The 16618-nt window shown below is 39.1% G+C and overlaps 1 protein-coding gene across 20 annotated transcripts in view; it reads left to right on the forward strand.

Moving 5' to 3' along the window:
- The window catches only part of EPS8 (epidermal growth factor receptor pathway substrate 8), a 213212-nt gene that overhangs the window by 100870 nt on the left and 95724 nt on the right, over positions 1 to 16618 (forward strand). The window lies entirely within an intron of this gene.

The raw sequence follows: 16618 nt of genomic DNA on the forward strand, positions 1-16618 counted from the left end.
GGTATGCAGATAAAATTAATTAATTCAGGGTTGCCTATCTTCATAATTTTGTTGTTGTTGTTGTTGTTAGTTCTCTCACAATACCATGGGCTTCCCTGATAGCTCAGTTGGTAAAGAATCTGCCTGCAATGAAGGAGATCCCGGTTCGATTCCTGGGTCAGGAAGATCCCCTGGAGAAGGGATAGGCTACACACTCCAATATTCTGGCCTGGAGAATTCCATGGACTGTATAGTCCATGGGGTTGCAAAGAGTTGGACTCGACTGAGCGACTTTCACTTACTTTCACAATACCACAATGAATGCATTGGACTATACTCAGTGGGCTTCCCAGGTGGTGCTAGTGGTTAAAAAAACCCCAAAACCTGCCTACCAATTCAGGAGATATAGCAGATGGGAGTTCAGTCTCTGGGTTGGGAAAATCCCCTGGAGAGTGGCATGGCAACCCACTCCAGTATTCTTGCCTGGAGAATCCCACAGATAGGAGCCTGGCAGGCTACAGTCCATGAAGTCTTGGAGTTGGACATGGCTGACGCGACTTAATACTCATGCATACTCAGTAAATTTTTATTGTTTCCAGTGGCTCTGGGGAAAAAAAAGTACCCTCAAAGCATTTTCCTTCTTGGTAGAAGCATTATTATTGTTAATTTTTAGGAATAGGAAAATGGGTTTTGGATGTTAGAAAATTGCCCCTGGGCAAGCTTGCTCACCCATCTTCTTGGAGAGCAGCAACTTTATTTTCTAAAAGGAGATTATCGTCATTTGAGCCTCTGTAAGGTTTGCAAGGGCCATGAAGTATGTTTAGGGATCATGTGTGGGCAGAGGTGATCCATACTTTGGATCATTTGTCTACTTAGTTGATGGATAGTTGGTCATTTTTCTTTCTTTTCCATCTTAAGCACTTGAGCCTTGATCAGCGGAGTCTTTGATTTTCTGTCTTGGCACATACAGTCGTGACCGGAGCATGCCACTCAAGTTTCATCCTGTTTCCTTCATGGCGGGGAAGCAGCCACGTGGCTTTTGACAAAACAACCCTCCTGGAGGTGTCAACAATGGCAGTTGAGGTTAAGCATCGCTCTTGTATAAATGCTGAGTCTCATATCTCATCAAATGCAATGACTTGTTTAAAAGATTTTGCATTTCAGCATCCTGGATTGAAGCAGTTCCATTCATAAGAGAGCCAGGAAATGCATTATATTCTTCCCGGCTAACTAGTTCATATGCTACTGTGTGCTAGCCTTTCCCTTCTCCAGGGGATCTTCCCAACCCAGGGGTCGAACCCAGGTCTCCCACATTGCAGATGGATTCTTTACCAGCTGAGCTATCAGCTATCAGCTGTTTCACTTTGTATAAACTCTGAGTCTCATATCTCACCAAATGCAAAGACTTGTTTAAAAAAATTCCACTTCAGCATCTTGGAATGAAACGGTTCAGTTGCTAAGAAAGCAGGGAGATAGATGCATTGTATTCTTCCTGGCTAACTAGTTCGTATGCTACTATGTGCTGCTATGTGCTATCCCCAGGGTGACTTTGCAGCTAAATTATAAAGGAAAAAAAAAGGACAACGTTCCTCGTGTCACATGCTTTCTTCGTAGTCAGGCTTGGGGTTTATGAGGGTAGAGTTCAGCCAGTCCTCAAAGTTACTTATGTAAGGACCACACCCTCCACCAATGAGAAAACAACATGCCCATCTCTATTCTGTCAGATGGTCTATGTAGGTAACTTTGTATGACAAGAAGCAGGTAACTGAGCTAATGTGCTAGCTTTTGTCACTGATGTCATCAAGCTAATGCACCAGACCTTAGAGTTGCAAAGAGCTCTTGGAGATACCCTAGCTTCCAGCTTGTGTGTGTGTGTGTGTGTGTGTGTGTGTGCGCGCACACTGTCCGACTTTTTGTGACCCCATGTTACAGTAGCCCACCAGGCTTCTCTGTCCATGAAATTTCCTAGGCAAAAATACTGGAGCGGGTTGCCCTTTCCTCCTCCAGGAGAATCTTCCTGACCTAGGGATCGAACCCATATCTGTGTCTCCTGCGTTGGCAGACAGATCCTTTACCACTGAGCCACCTGGGTACTAATTAAGAAACTATGAGGTTATGTGACACGTCCAAGGGCACAGAGTTAGGAATAGTATTAGCAAAGCGAGACATGGTATGGACTTTGGTGTTATGGGTTCTTTCTAATCTCAGTGCAGCGCACTGCATGCATGCTCAGTTGTGTCCGACTCTCTGCAACCCCATGAACTGTAGCCCGCTGGGTTCCTCTGTCCATGGGATTTTTCAGACAAGAATAGTGGAGTGGTTTGCCATTTTCTTCTCCAGGGGATCTTCCCCACCCAGGGATTGAGCCTGTGTCTCCTGCATTGCAGGCAAATTCTTTAGTGCTGAGCCACCAGAGAAGCCCTTTTTAGTGCTTACATGACACAAATATATGGAGTCTAAGAATTACTTAAGAGATAACACCAATAAAATGTATGTTATCAGAAACAATCACCTTTATCCCTTGGAGTGTAATATTTTGTAACCCTTAGAAGAGGTTGCTGAGTTTAAGCTATGCTGACACTTAGCAGCCGGAGGAAAACTGTTAGCTCTTTTCTTGTTGACTTCAGTAAAAGTAAATAAAATTGTTAGAAAAAGAAGCACATGTATTTAAGCTGATTTGTGGAAGTTCCTGAGAGATGAAGGAACTTCCTCCACAGAATTTGGAGGAAAAGTGCCTACTATATGTGTTTCTTTTTTTTTTTTTAATTTTAAAATCTTTAATTCTTACATGCGTTCCCAAACATGACCCCCACTCCCGCCTCCCTTATATGTGTTTCATACTGGAAAAATGGAATATCTCTACAGTTTCATAAGGCTTCTTGGGGGGCACTTTTTGGTATCTATCTTTCATATTAATTCTTATGTCCCCATGTTTATAAAAACATACATTGCCTCAAAGTTGGATGTAAAAGTCATTTCTGATTTTATTGATTGCAGTTATGCAGGTGGGACTGTATTCTCAGAGAAAGACTCTAATAGGGGTGTGTGTGTGTGTGTGTGTGTGTGTGTGTGTGTGTGTGTGTATGTGTGTGTGTTAGTCTCTCAGTCATGTGCAACTCTTTGCAACCCCATGGACTATAGCCTGCCAGGCTCTTCTGTCCATGGAATTTTCCAGGCAAGGATCCTGGAGTATGTTGCCATTTCCTTCTCTAGGGGATCATCTCGACTCAGGGATCGAACCCAGGTCTCCTTCATTGCAGGAGGATGCTTTACCATCTGAGTGACTAGGGAAGCCCATAATAGGCTTAGACTTTGCTAAACAGAAATAAAGGTGATATCATGCCCTTTTAGAATTTTCTGATCCTGTTGAAGTTCTAGGGTCCATTGTTTGTATCCTGGTACTGTCTTTGCCTTTGTCTTGATATGATTTCTAATAGTCCTAACTATCTCCTGCCTCTACTTCGTAATATCCAGAATCCAGACCTTTTCTTTCTTCTTTATAAGTAAACTCGACTGTTCTTCTCTATACAAATGTACACAACTCATTTGCAATAAATTTATAGCAGAAGAAAAAAATCACTTTAATTCTATTTAGATGCTATGTGAATTCAGGTGAAAAACAACCTTCTGACCATTATTTTCCTTTCTGTGGCAGAGTGGCCTAATTTATTCTGTATCTACTACTTATTAACTTTAAAATTTTTTTTAAATTGAAGCATAGTTGATTTATAGTGTTTCAGATGTACAACAAAGTGTTTCAGTTATACATTTGTATATATTGTATAAATAATATACATATATTTCTTCTTTTTCAGATTGTTTTCTGTTATAGGTTATTACAAGATACTGAATAACGTACCCTGTGCTATATAGTAGGTCCTGTTGGATACATAGTTTATGTATAGCAGTATGTACCTGTAAATCCCAAATTCCCAGTTTATCCCTTGCTACCCTTTCCCCTTTGGGAACCATAAGTTTTTCTAGGTCTGTGAGTCTGTTTCTGTTTTATAAATAAGTTCATTTGTATATATTTTTTTAGATTCCTACTTCCTGCTTATTTTTAAGATTCCTATTTAGATAACTACTTAGTGACATTGGCATGTTATTTAACTCTGTTGAAGAAAGCTGAGTGCCGAAGAATTGATGCTTTTGAACTGTGGTGTTGGAGAAGACTCTTGAGAGTCCCTTGGACTGCAAGAAGATCCAACCAGTCCATTCTAAAGGAAATCGGTCCTGGGTGTTTTTTGGAAGGAATGATGCTAAAGCTGAAACTTCAGTACTTTGGCCACCTTATGCGAAGAGTTGACTCATTGGAAAAGACTCTGATGCTGGGAGGGATTGAGGGCAGGAGGAGAAGGGGACGACCGAGGATGAGATGGCTGGATGGCATCACTGACTCAATGGACATGAGTCTGAGTGAACTCTGGGAGTTGGTGATGGACAGGGAGGCCTGGCGTGCTGAGATTCATGGGGTCGCAAAGAGTTGGACACAACTGAGCGACTGAACTGAACTGAACTGAACCTAGCCTAACTCATGAGTACTGCGAGCATAGTAATGGTCCCTACCTTGTAAGTTTGAAGTGACAATGTAAAGAAAGTAAATAGATATAACGCACTCAGAGTTGTGACTGGCACATCGTGCTCTCAGACTGGTAGCTGCTGCTGCCGCTTCTCTCCCTCTTTGTTCCATCACTATGTTAGCAGTCGTAGCAGCAGTTTAGTTCTCTTAGTGCGTTGACCTATAAAGTCATTTGGCTTAAACAGGGGGACGGCAGTTATGCTAGCTAAACAAAGTCAAGTTTACTTACTAAAGAGCTGGAATCAATTTGGGGGCTATTTAGAAATATAAAATAAACTTGTGCTTGTTATGAGTGCAGCCTTTTAATGACATCCAGTCGTGCTCCTCCCCGTTTTTTCTAACTCCCTCAGCCTCTGGGCCCTTTTCCCAGTTGCTCAGAGTTGGGAACTATGGGAATGGAAAGAAAGAAATGCAGATGTGGCATTACCAGCCTTGTGATAATTCCCTCTTCAAATTTCTACTCCCTTTAGACCTCAAATAGCCTGCTTCCGCAAACAGATCTATCTTCACCTCACAAACAAAAGTCCACACAATGTGATCCAGGAACATGACAGTTTGAAGTGATTCTCCCTTCCAGGCTGACCCAAACACCTTTTTTCACTTATTAATTCACTGAAGAGTTGTGTTTGCTCTTCCAAGTGCTCAAATCCAGAATTTAATACCTGGAAAATATTTTTGTTTTTTGATTTATAAATTGACTGTGGCCCAATAGTGGACATGTTGCTATAAAAACTTCCATTTATGCCCAAGTAGTAATAATGGTTCATTTGTTTCTCTCTCATTTCCTGGGTTCTTAAATTTGAAGTACCTTCAGTTACCATTTTACTGCCTTTGTTGTTGTTCAGTTTCTAATTCGTGTCCAACTCTGTGACTCCATAAACTGTGGTATGCCAGGCTTCCCTGTCCTTCACTATGTCCCGGAAAGTGAAAGTTGCTCCGTTGTGTCCGACTCTTTGTGACCCCATGGACTATACAGTCCATGGAATTCTCCAGGCCAGAATACTGGAGTGGGTAGCCTTTCCCTTCTCCAGGGGATCTTCCCAACCCAGGGATTACCCAGGTCTTCCTCATTGCAGGCGGATTCTTTACCAGTTGAGCCACCAGGGAAGCCCACTGTGTCCTGGAGTTTGCTCAAATTCATGTTCATTGAGCAAGTGATGCCATCCATCACATCCTCTGCTGCCTTCTTCTCCTTTTGCCTTCAATCTTTCCCAGCATCAGGGTTTTTTTTTTTTTTTTTTTCCTAATGAGATAACTCTTTGCGTCAGCTGCCCGAAGTATTGGAGCTTCCACTTTAGCATCAGTCCTTCAAATGAGTATTTAGGGTTGGTTTCCTTTAGGATTTAAAGGTTTGATCTCCTGCTGTACAAGGGACTCTCAAGAATTTTCTCCAGCACCACAATTCAGAAGCATCAATTCTTCAGTGCTCAGCCTTCTTTATAGTCCAACTCTCACATCTGTATACAACTACTGGGAAAACCATAGCTTTGACTATGCAGACCTTTGTTGGCAAAGTGATGTGTCTGCTTTTTAACACACTGTCTAGGTTTGTCATAGCTTTCCTTCCAAGGAGCAAGCGTCTTTTAATTTCCTACCCTTAGTTTTTTCAATTCTTCTTTCCTATTATCTTTTATTTAGTTTAAATTCAGATTGTTACCTGGAGTAGGGTTAAAAAAACATTCTCATTCAGAGTTATTTTTGCATGTATTTGCCAACAGGGCATTGTTTCCGTTCATCACTTCTGAAACACTGAAAGCACTTTCAAAAACGTATAAATTCTTTGTTTTAAAGTTACACTAATTATCCTAGGTTTTAAGTGATGAAATCCTGAAATAACATTTTTAGAATGAATCTCTCAGTCCCATCCTTTTCAGAATTTTGTAGCTAGGTTTGACTCAATCTGACTTATAGATTTATAAGTTGTTCAGTTGCTCAGTCATGTCTGACTCTTCACGACCCCATGGACTGTTGCACACCAGCCTCCTCTGTCCTCCACCTTTCTGTTCTTTTTCTTCTAAGCAATTAACAAATGATATATTATTATATTTGTTATTTTACTTATTTCATTCTGGCTTCCCCACTAGATTATAAGCACCATGAAGAAGCACCACTAAATTAATTTAAATTTAGTAAACTTCAAATTTCAGTTCCTCAGTAGTACTAACTACACTTCAGTTGTTTAGTACTTGTGCCAGCTGCTACACTGAAAGGTGATGATATTGTTCTTTTTCATCAATGCTGGAAGTTTTATTTAACAGTGTTTATCTTGAGCCACAATAACTATGGAATGGTTATTAGTAACTCCATGTGAAGGAGCAAATGCATGAATGAGTATTGTTATTGGCTTGTGCTGATGTGCCGAAAAACGTTGGATGAATCTTGTTTGAGTAATCATTTACAAAGATCATTTTGGCTTTTAATTCAGGAGTGTTGACATAGCCTCAGCCAGATTCAAAATACCAGATTTGTCATTAGTGAAACGAAAGTGTACAACAGTGGTTAAAAGCATGACTGGCGGTCAGTTCTTAGCCGTGGTACACAGCTATCATGGCCGAATTACCTTTATTTGTAACTTTTGTAGGTCCCAGATTTCCTATTAAAAGAGGGATAATAAAACTCTTATAACCTCATAAGGTGGTAAGAATTTAGTAAGATAATGTACAAATAGTGCCTGGCACAGTGGCTGACACCCTAAAATGCTTAATAAATGAGCATTAACTTTTTTTTACCATAGTTAACAGATATATGTCTATTTCTGAAAATGTCCATTTTGTTATAATTTGGCAGACATTTTAAAAAGTAGTACTGTCTACCGTCAAAGCTTATATTTACTGTCTTTTAAGTATGAAATTTCATAGCCTTGATTTAAAAAATTTTCCCATAGAACTTAAATTTTCTTCTTTTAATTTTTATGACTATAAAAATATCTAATCTCTGAAGAAAAGAAAGCTTCACTCTATTTTTTATAGGCAACTAGAATTTTAAAATGAATGCACAGATATCTCTTGACTTTTCTTTGAGGGGAGCTCACAAAGAATTTGTTCCCAGATACATTAATTTTAAAAGGCATCTCTTTGGAAAAAACTATTTAAAAATCTGTTTAATTAAAATGAATAAATTAGTGGTTATTTACCTAAGGATAAATTTCAGGTTTCATTTAGAAACCTAATTCTGTTGTGCTATGATTTAATTTCTGAAAAAATAGTTACAGCATTTTTCGTTAACAATAATGCCTGATTTAGATAGAGATATTGCCTCACTTTTGCATATTATAATGTTTCTTTCCTGCAAATTGAAAATAGCATTTGTTGCTACAAAAATAACAGGCAGTTAATTGTATACTACCAAAATATCAGCTGACTTTTTGTAAAGTGAATACCCTTCATTTTTGTGTGTGTGTGTGCTTTTACTCTGACTTTTATGGTACTTTTATTTTTAGTATAAACTTGTACTCATATTTCGTAGCTACCTTAACTTCTCAAGTTCATATTAGAGGTGACTTGAATTTTTCTCCTAAGTTTTTCATTTACAGATTTCTGTCCATTTTTAGGCCATGAAAATATATTAGATATATAATATCCTAAATAAGAAAAGAATTTGAAAAATAATAGAAAAAAATAAAAAATTTTTAAAAGGGAAAAAAACACATTTTAGAATATGATAAGAAACCACAAGTCAAGCCATGTTCCTTTAAAAAATTTATTAAATTTCTTTTTAATTGAAGGATAATTGCTTTATAATATTGTTTTGGTTTCTGCCATACATCAACATGAATCAGCCATAGGTATACTTATCTCCCCTCCCTCTTGAACCTCCCTCCTGCCTCTTACCCCATCCCACCTCTTGAGGTTGTCACAGAGCACCTGATTTGAACTTGCCACGTTATATAGCAAATTTACATGAGCTATCTAATTTTATATACAAGCTGTGTTCTTAGGTACAACTTAGTAATAAAGATGACATTTTTTATTTAAAAAAGTACATTAGAGAAAGAAGCAGATTCAGTTCAGTTCAGACCCTTTGGAGATCAAAACATCTTAGCCAAATAAGGGATAAGATAAATTGTGCTCGTAACCTATTTGCAGTCAATTCATTGACTGTTCAGTTCAGTTTAGTCGCTCAGTCGTGTCTGACTCTTTGCCACCCCATGAACTGCAGCACACCAGGCCTCCCTGTCCATCAACAACTCCAGAGTTCACTCAGATTCACGTCCATCGAGTCAGTGATGCCATCCAGACATCTCATCCTCTGTCGTCCCCTTCTCCTGCCCCCAATCCCTCCCAGCATCAGAGTCTTTTACAGTGAGTCAACTCTTCGCATGAGGTGGCCAAAGTACTGGAGTTTCAGCCTCAGCATCAGTCCTTCTAAAGAACACCCAGGGCTGATCTCCTCTAGGATGGACTGGTTGGATCTCCTTGCAGTCCAAGGGACTCTCAAGAGTCTTCTCCAACACCACATTTCAAAAGCATCATATAGAGGGGTCTTGTTTTTGTATCCATTCGGCCTGTCTCTGTCTTTTGGTTGGGGCGTTCAACCCATTTACGTTTAAGGTAATTATTGATAAGTATGATCCCGTTGCCATTTACTTTATTGTTTTGGGTTCGGGTTTATACACCCTTTCGTGTTTCCTGTCTAGAGGATATCCTTTAGAATTTGTTGGAGAGCTGGTTTGGTGGTGCTGAATTCTCTCAGCTTTTGCTTGTCTGTAAAGCTTTTGATTTCTCCTTCGTATTTGAATGAGATCCTTGCTGGGTACAGTAATCTGGGCTGTAGGTTATTGTCTTTCATCACTTTAAGTATGTCTTGCCATTCCCTCCTGGCCTGAAGAGTTTCTATTGACAGATCAGCTGTTATCCTTATGGGAATCCCCTTGTGTGTTATTTGTTGTTTTTCCCTTGCTGCTTTTAATATTTGTTCTTTGTGTTTGATCTTTGTTAATTTGATTAATATGTGTCTTGGGGTGTTTCGCCTTGGGTTTATCCTATTTGGGACTCTCTGTGTTTCTTGGACTTGGGTGATTATTTCCTTCCCCATTTTAGGGAAGTTTTCAACTATTATCTCCTCAAGGATTTTCTCATGATCTTTCTTTCTGTCTTCTTCTTCTGGGACTCCTATAATTCGAATGTTGGAGCGTTTCATATTGTCCTGGAGGTCTCTGAGATTGTCCTCGTTTCTTTTAATTCGTTTTTCTTGTTTCCTCTCTGATTCATTTATTTCTACCATTCTATCTTCTATTTCACTAATCCTATCTTCTGCCTCCGTTATTCTACTATTTGTTGCCTCCAGAGTGTTTCTGATCTCATTTATTGTGTTATTCATTATATTTTGACTCTTTTTTATTTCTTCTAGGTCCTTGTTAAACCTTTCTTGCATCTTCTCAATCCTTGTCTCTAGGCTATTTATCTGTGTTTCCATTTTGATTTCAAGATTTTGGATCATTTTCACTATCAATATTCGGAATTCCTTCTCCGGTAGATTCCCTACTTCTTCCTCTTTTGTTTGGTTTGGTGGGCAACTCTCCTGTCCCTTTACCTGCTGAGTATTCCTCTGTCTCTTCATCTTGGTTATATTGCTGCGTTTGGCGTGGCCTTTTTATATTCTGATAATTTGTGGAGTTCTCTTTATTATGGAGCTTCCTCACTTTGGGTGGGGTTCTATCAGTGGCTTGTCAAGGTTTCCTGGTTAGGGAGGCTTGTGTTGGAGTTTTGGTGGGTGGAGCTGGGTTTCTTCTCTCTGGAGTGCAGTGGAGTGACCCGTAATGGGTTATGAGACATCGAAGGTTTTGGGATAATTTTGAGCTGCCTGTATATTGAGGCTCAGGGGAGTGTTCCTGTGTTGCTGGAGAATTTGGGTGGTATGTCTTGTTTTGGAACTTGTTGGCCCTTGGGTGGAGCTTGGTTTCGGTGTAGGTATGAAGGCATTTGATGAGCTCCTATTGCTTAATGTTCCCTGAATTCAAGAGTTCTCTAATGTTTTCAGGCTTTGGGTTTAAGCTTTCTGCTTCTGGTTTTCAGTTTTATTTTTACAGTAGCCTCTAGACTTCTCCATCTATACAGCACCAATGATAAAACATCTAGGTTAAAGATGAAAAGTTTCTCCACATTGAGGGACACTCAGAGAGGTTCACTGAGTTACAAGAAGAGAAGATGGAGGGGGTAGTTAGAGGTAACTGGAATGAGATGTGGTGAGATCAAGAGAGGAGAGAGCAAGCTAGCCAGTAGTCACTTCCTTATGTGTGCTCTATAGTCTGGACCGCTCAGAGGTATTTACAGAGTTATACGGGGAAGAGGAGAGGGAGGAAGTAGACAGAGGTGACCAGGAGGATAAGGGAGAGGAATGAGTAGGAGAGAGACAAATCCTGCCAGTAACCAGTTCCTTAGGTGTTCTCTACCGTCTGGAACACACAGAGATTCACAGAGTTGGATAGAGAAGAGATGGGGGAGAAAAGATACAGAGGCCACCTGGTGGAGAAAAAGGAGAGTCCAGAGGAGGAGAGAGTGGTCAAGCCAGTAATCTCGCTCTCAGGTAAACTTGGGTAGTGAAGTTTGGGTTTTTAAATGTACAGAATTGACAACAAATACCTAAGAGCAAAGATTAAAAATCTGGAGTAGAGGTTGGATTTTCAAAGATACAATATTAAAGAAAAGCAGAAGGAAAAAGGAAGAAAGAAAAAAAAAGAATTATTAAAAAACAAACAAACAAACAAAAAACAAAACAAAACACCAACAACCATCCAAAGAGTATATATGGTGTTTGCCTTAAAAAAAAAAAAAAAGTCTTTTTTTTTTTAAATAGTAATACTAGGTTATAGAAATAAAAATTAGAGGAGAAATAGAAGACTTAACAATTAAAAAAAAAGCTCGGAAAAAAAAAGAAAAAAGAATGATTTTAAAAATATTAAAAAATTAAAAATATATCTGGCTCTTCTCTGATGTTATGGGCCGTGTGGGCTCACTTCCAAGGTGGTTCCCTCTGTTTAACTTCTTCTGTTTGCTGGTTTTTAGGCTCACTAGTTCAGTCGCGCTGTGGGGAGGGGGGATGCTGCAAACAAATAGCACTGTCGTGTGTACACAGTATCTCTGCGACTCAAAATGGATTAAAGATCTAAATGTAAGATCAGAAACTATAAAACTCCTAGAGGAGAACATAGGCAAAACACTCTCAGACATAAATCACAGCAGGATCCTCTATGATCCACCTCCCAGAATTCTGGAAATAAAAGCAAAAATAAACAAATGGGATCTAATTAAAATTAAAAGCTTCTGCACAACAAAGGAAACTATAAGCAAGGTGAAAAGACAGCCTTCTGAATGGGAGAAAATAATAGCAAATGAAGCAACTGACAAACAACTAATCTCAAAAATATACAAGCAACTCCTGCAGCTCAACTCCAGAAAAATAAACGACCCAATCAAAAAATGGGCCAAAGAACTAAATAGACATTTCTCCAAAGAAGACATACGGATGGCTAACAAACACATGAAAAGATGCTCAACATGACTCATTATTAGAGAAATGCAAATCAAAACCACAATGAGGCACCACTTCACACCAGTCAGAATGGCTGCGATCCAAAAATCTGCAAGCAATAAATGCTGGAGAGGGTGTGGAGAAAAGGGAACCCTCCTACACTGTTGGTGGGAATGCAAACTAGTACAGCCACTATGGAGAACAGTGTGGAGATTCCTTAAAAAATTGCAAATAGAACTACCTTATGACCCAGCAATCCCACTGCTGGGCATACACACCAAGGAAACCAGAATTGAAAGAGACACATGTACCCCAATGTTCATCGCAGCACTGTTTATAATAGCCAGGACATGGAAACAACCTAGATGTCCATGAGTAGATGAATGGATAAGAAAGATGTGGTACATATACACAATGGAGTATTACTCAGCCGTTAAAAGAATTCATTTGAATCAGTTCTGATGAGATGGATGAAACTGGAGCCGATTATACAGAGTGAAGTAAGCCAGAAAGAAAAACACCAATACAGTATACTAACACATATATATGGAATTTAGGAAGATGGCAATGATGACCCTGTATGCAAGACAGGGAAAGAGACACAGATGTGTATAACGGACTTTTGGACTCAGAGGGAGAGGGAGAGGGTGGGATGATTTGGGAGAATGACATTCTAACATGTATACTATCATGTGAATTGAATCGCCAGTCTATGTATGACGCAGGATGCAGCATGCTTGGGGCTGGTGCATGGGGATGACCCAGAAAGATGTTATGGGGAGGGAGGTGGGAGGGGGGTTCATGTTTGGGAATGCATGTAAGAATTTAAGATTTTAAAATTTAAAAAATAAAAAACTAAAAACAAAAAAACAAAAAAACACAAAAGCATCAATTCTCGGTGCTCAGCTTTCTTCACAGTCCAACTCTCACATCCATACATGACTACTGGAAAAACCATAGCCTTGACAAGATGGACTTTTGTTGACAAAGTAATGTCTCTGCCTTTGAATATGCTATCTAGGTTGGTCATAACTTTCCTTCCAAGGAGTAAGTGTCTTTTAATTTCATGGCTGCAGTCACCATCTGCAGTGATTTTGGAGCCCCAAAAAATAAAGTCTGACACTGTGTCCACTGTTTCCCCCATCTATTTCCCAGAAGCAGATTAAGCACATGCATTTATTCCACTCCTTCCAGAAATGATGACAGTGAAGAGATTTTAAAAATGCAGAAACTTGGTAAGACCAAGGGACCCTGGAAAATCCAGAAATGATTGTAACTAGCCTACACATCCTGAGAAACTGAAACTCAAGCCTCTAGGGAGAGACATTAAGGTTCACATCGGAAAGGCTCAGCAGTGAGGGTGAGGTGAAAACAGGAGGAAGAGATGGCAGTGTGTTTCAAGAGAACTTGGACCCCAGATACCTCCCCACTGTCCAGCAGGACTGGAAGTTTACTCCGTGGAGAATGTGAAGTGGAGAACTCTTGAGTGGGAGATACCAAGGCGCAGATAGAGGGTAGAGGACTCAGTGAAATACTTAATAAGTAGTGAGACACCCTCAGGGTACTTCAGTTCCTCCCCCACATTTTGGAAGTCAGATATGTATTCTCTAGGTATGAAACCAGAATATACTTCTTTGAAGACTCTGAACCATTTGTGCAGAAGACTTATAGGTACTAATAGTTGGGATCTCTAAGTGGAACAGCCCAGCCAGATTACTCTGCGGTGAAGCCCACCTGTTAACAAGACCCACCCATTGACACAGACTTGCCAGTCAGCTTTTTTGTGCTCCATCTTCAAGGTGAGGAACAACCAGTGATCACCAGACATTTGAAGAAATCCGGAGACCAAAACAAACCTAGATTAAACAAGGAAATTGACAGAAACAAAGACAAGGGCGAATAAAATTTTAAAATACTATTATTAATATTCTCAGAAATATCGAAGAATACACTGCAATAAGGAAGTAAGGAGAGGTGCTTTAAGGAAAGAAACACGTAGGGCATGAAAATGTACTCCTGAAAAATTAAAAATTGATGAAGGACAATGAGAAATTAAAATGTATTTTGAAGATAAAGTTGAGGAAGCCACTCAAAAAGTAGAACAAAAATAACAGGAAATGGAAAACAAAAGAGAATAAACAAGAAAATTAGAGACTCCATCCAAGAGGTCCTATTCTGAATAATAAGCTTTTTTTTTTTAAAGAAAATTTTTAAAAATGTAGTGAAGAAACTGTGCAAGAAATAACTCAAAATTTACTAGAATTTAAGGAAAATGATTTTCAAATTTAAAAGGCTTATTGAGTTTCTAATATATTGAATTAAAAAAAAAAACACTCCTACACTGATGTATTCAGGAAAACAACAGAGGAAAAAACTGAAGATCGCCAAATTCCAGAACTTGCAGAAAGGGAAAAAAAAAAAAAAAGGCCCTTAATAGAATACTGAGAAACAGAATGACCTTTGTCATCTCAGGAAATCAGTGAAGACACAAGAACAATGCCTTCAAAATTACAGGGCAAAAATAATTTGCAGTATGAAATTTGAAACTGAGACCAACTATTGATCATCTATGAGAGTAGACTAAACACATTTACAGTTATATAAAGCTTCAGAAATTACCTTTCTCATTATACTCTTTCTCAGAAAGTTCCAGAAGTATGTGCTTTCCCAAGATTTATTTTTTAAAATATAAGTTTATTTATTTTAATTGGAGGCTAATTACTTTACAATATTGTGTTGGTTCTGCCATACATCATCATGAATCCGCCATGGGTGTACACGTGTTCCCCATCCTGAACCCCTCTCCCACCTCCCTCCCTGTACCACCCCTCTGGGTCATCCCAGTGCACCAGCTCCAAGCATCCTGTATCATGCATCAAACCAGGACTGGCGAATTGTTTCGCATATGATATTATGAATGTTTGAGTGCCATTCTCCCAAATCATCCCACCCTCGCCCTCTCCCACAGAGTCCAAGACTGTTCTATACGTCTGTGTCTCTTTTGCTGTCTCGCATACAGGGTTATTGTTACCATCTTTCTAAATTCCACATATATGTGTTAGTATACTGTATTGGTGTTTTTCTTTTTTTTTGTTTTTTGTTTTGTTTTGTTTTTTTTTTTTAAAACAGAAGAATGGAAAATTTCATAAGCATTACAGAATGGTTGTTCTTTTTTTTTATTTTTTATTTTTATTTATTTATTTATTTAAAAATTTATTTATTTATTTTTTTAATTTTAAAATCTTTAATTCTTACATGCGTTCCCAAACATGACCCCCCCTCCCACCTCCCTCCCCAGGTGTTTTTCTTTCTGGCTTACTTCACTCTGTATAATAGGCTCCAGTTTCATCCACCTCATTAGAACCAATTCAAATATATTCTTTTTTATGGCTGAGTAATACTCCATTGTGTATATATACCACAGCTTTCTTATCCATTCATCTGCTGAAGGACATCTAGGTTGCTTCCATCTAGGTTACTTCCAGAAGTATGTGCTTTTCCAAGATTTAAAAAAAAAGAAAAAACTTTAAGAAAATGGGAAAGTTGGGATCCAGGAAACAAGGATCTAAGACAGGAGAAAGATGAGGGTAATGAAGAGGAAGACGTTGAATTCGGGTACTACGATGAAAGCCTGCTGGAGGCTTAGAGAGCCGTCAGTTCTGATCATGGTAGGAATATATAGAGATCAGAGAGAGATGCCCACAGAAAGAGGGAAAGGATAGTCTAGATGGTGTTTAAATGTACTGAAAGAAGACCACCACTTCTGGTGGAGAGTAAAGGAATGAAACTAATAAAAGTACATAGGAGAACTAAGAGTCAAGGGTAAGATAATTATGAATGAAGAGAAAAGATTGTACAAAAAAGGAAATTTAACCCCGGTGTGCTGTGAGTGGCAATTGCACAGACAGAGTGAGCTGAACTTTGGTCTAACCAAATCTGATATACATGTAGCTTTGCCTTCTGTGATGCTCATCCTCATCGGATCTCCAGCTTCATTCCTTGTTACGCCCTCCCTCTTCAAGTTATTCTACACCAACTCTGAACTCCTGGTGGTTTCCTAACTGTATGAAGCTGACTCTTATCCTCACTCTTTCCTTTTCTCTTGTGGTTTACCTGGTTCATACATCATGAAGACCTGAAGGAAGGCTTTTAGGAACTGAATGCCCTCCCCTTCCCAATAGGAGGTGCTCACCTAGTCTTCTGCGCTCTGCTTGCCACATTGTATCATAAATGATCCCTTTGATGTCTCTCCCGCACTGTACCATACACTGCTAAAGGTCTTTACCTTGCCTTCTGTGATTTAGTCCTTCTTTGAGGGAGGTTTTGTTCTGTAGACCCACCCCTAATCTAGCTCTCTTGAACTCTTTACTGTGCTTTACGTTACCTGTAATGTGCTCATTTCCTAAATACACCTTTTCTTTCCTTGTGTTTTTTTCCTCTAAGATTTCCTCATCTCTGTAAGATGGACACATTTTAAAGGAAGGCTTTGTTAGTGCTGGATTTTCTGTGAGTTTGATGGGGTGCAAATGGTTATTTTCTTAGCAAGAGTACCTACTGTTGAGCAGTTATTTTCGTATTCAGCCAAATGCA

The sequence above is a fragment of the Ovis aries genome, chromosome 3 (genome assembly GCF_016772045.2).
Source record: "Ovis aries strain OAR_USU_Benz2616 breed Rambouillet chromosome 3, ARS-UI_Ramb_v3.0, whole genome shotgun sequence".
NCBI lineage: Eukaryota > Metazoa > Chordata > Mammalia > Artiodactyla > Bovidae > Ovis > Ovis aries.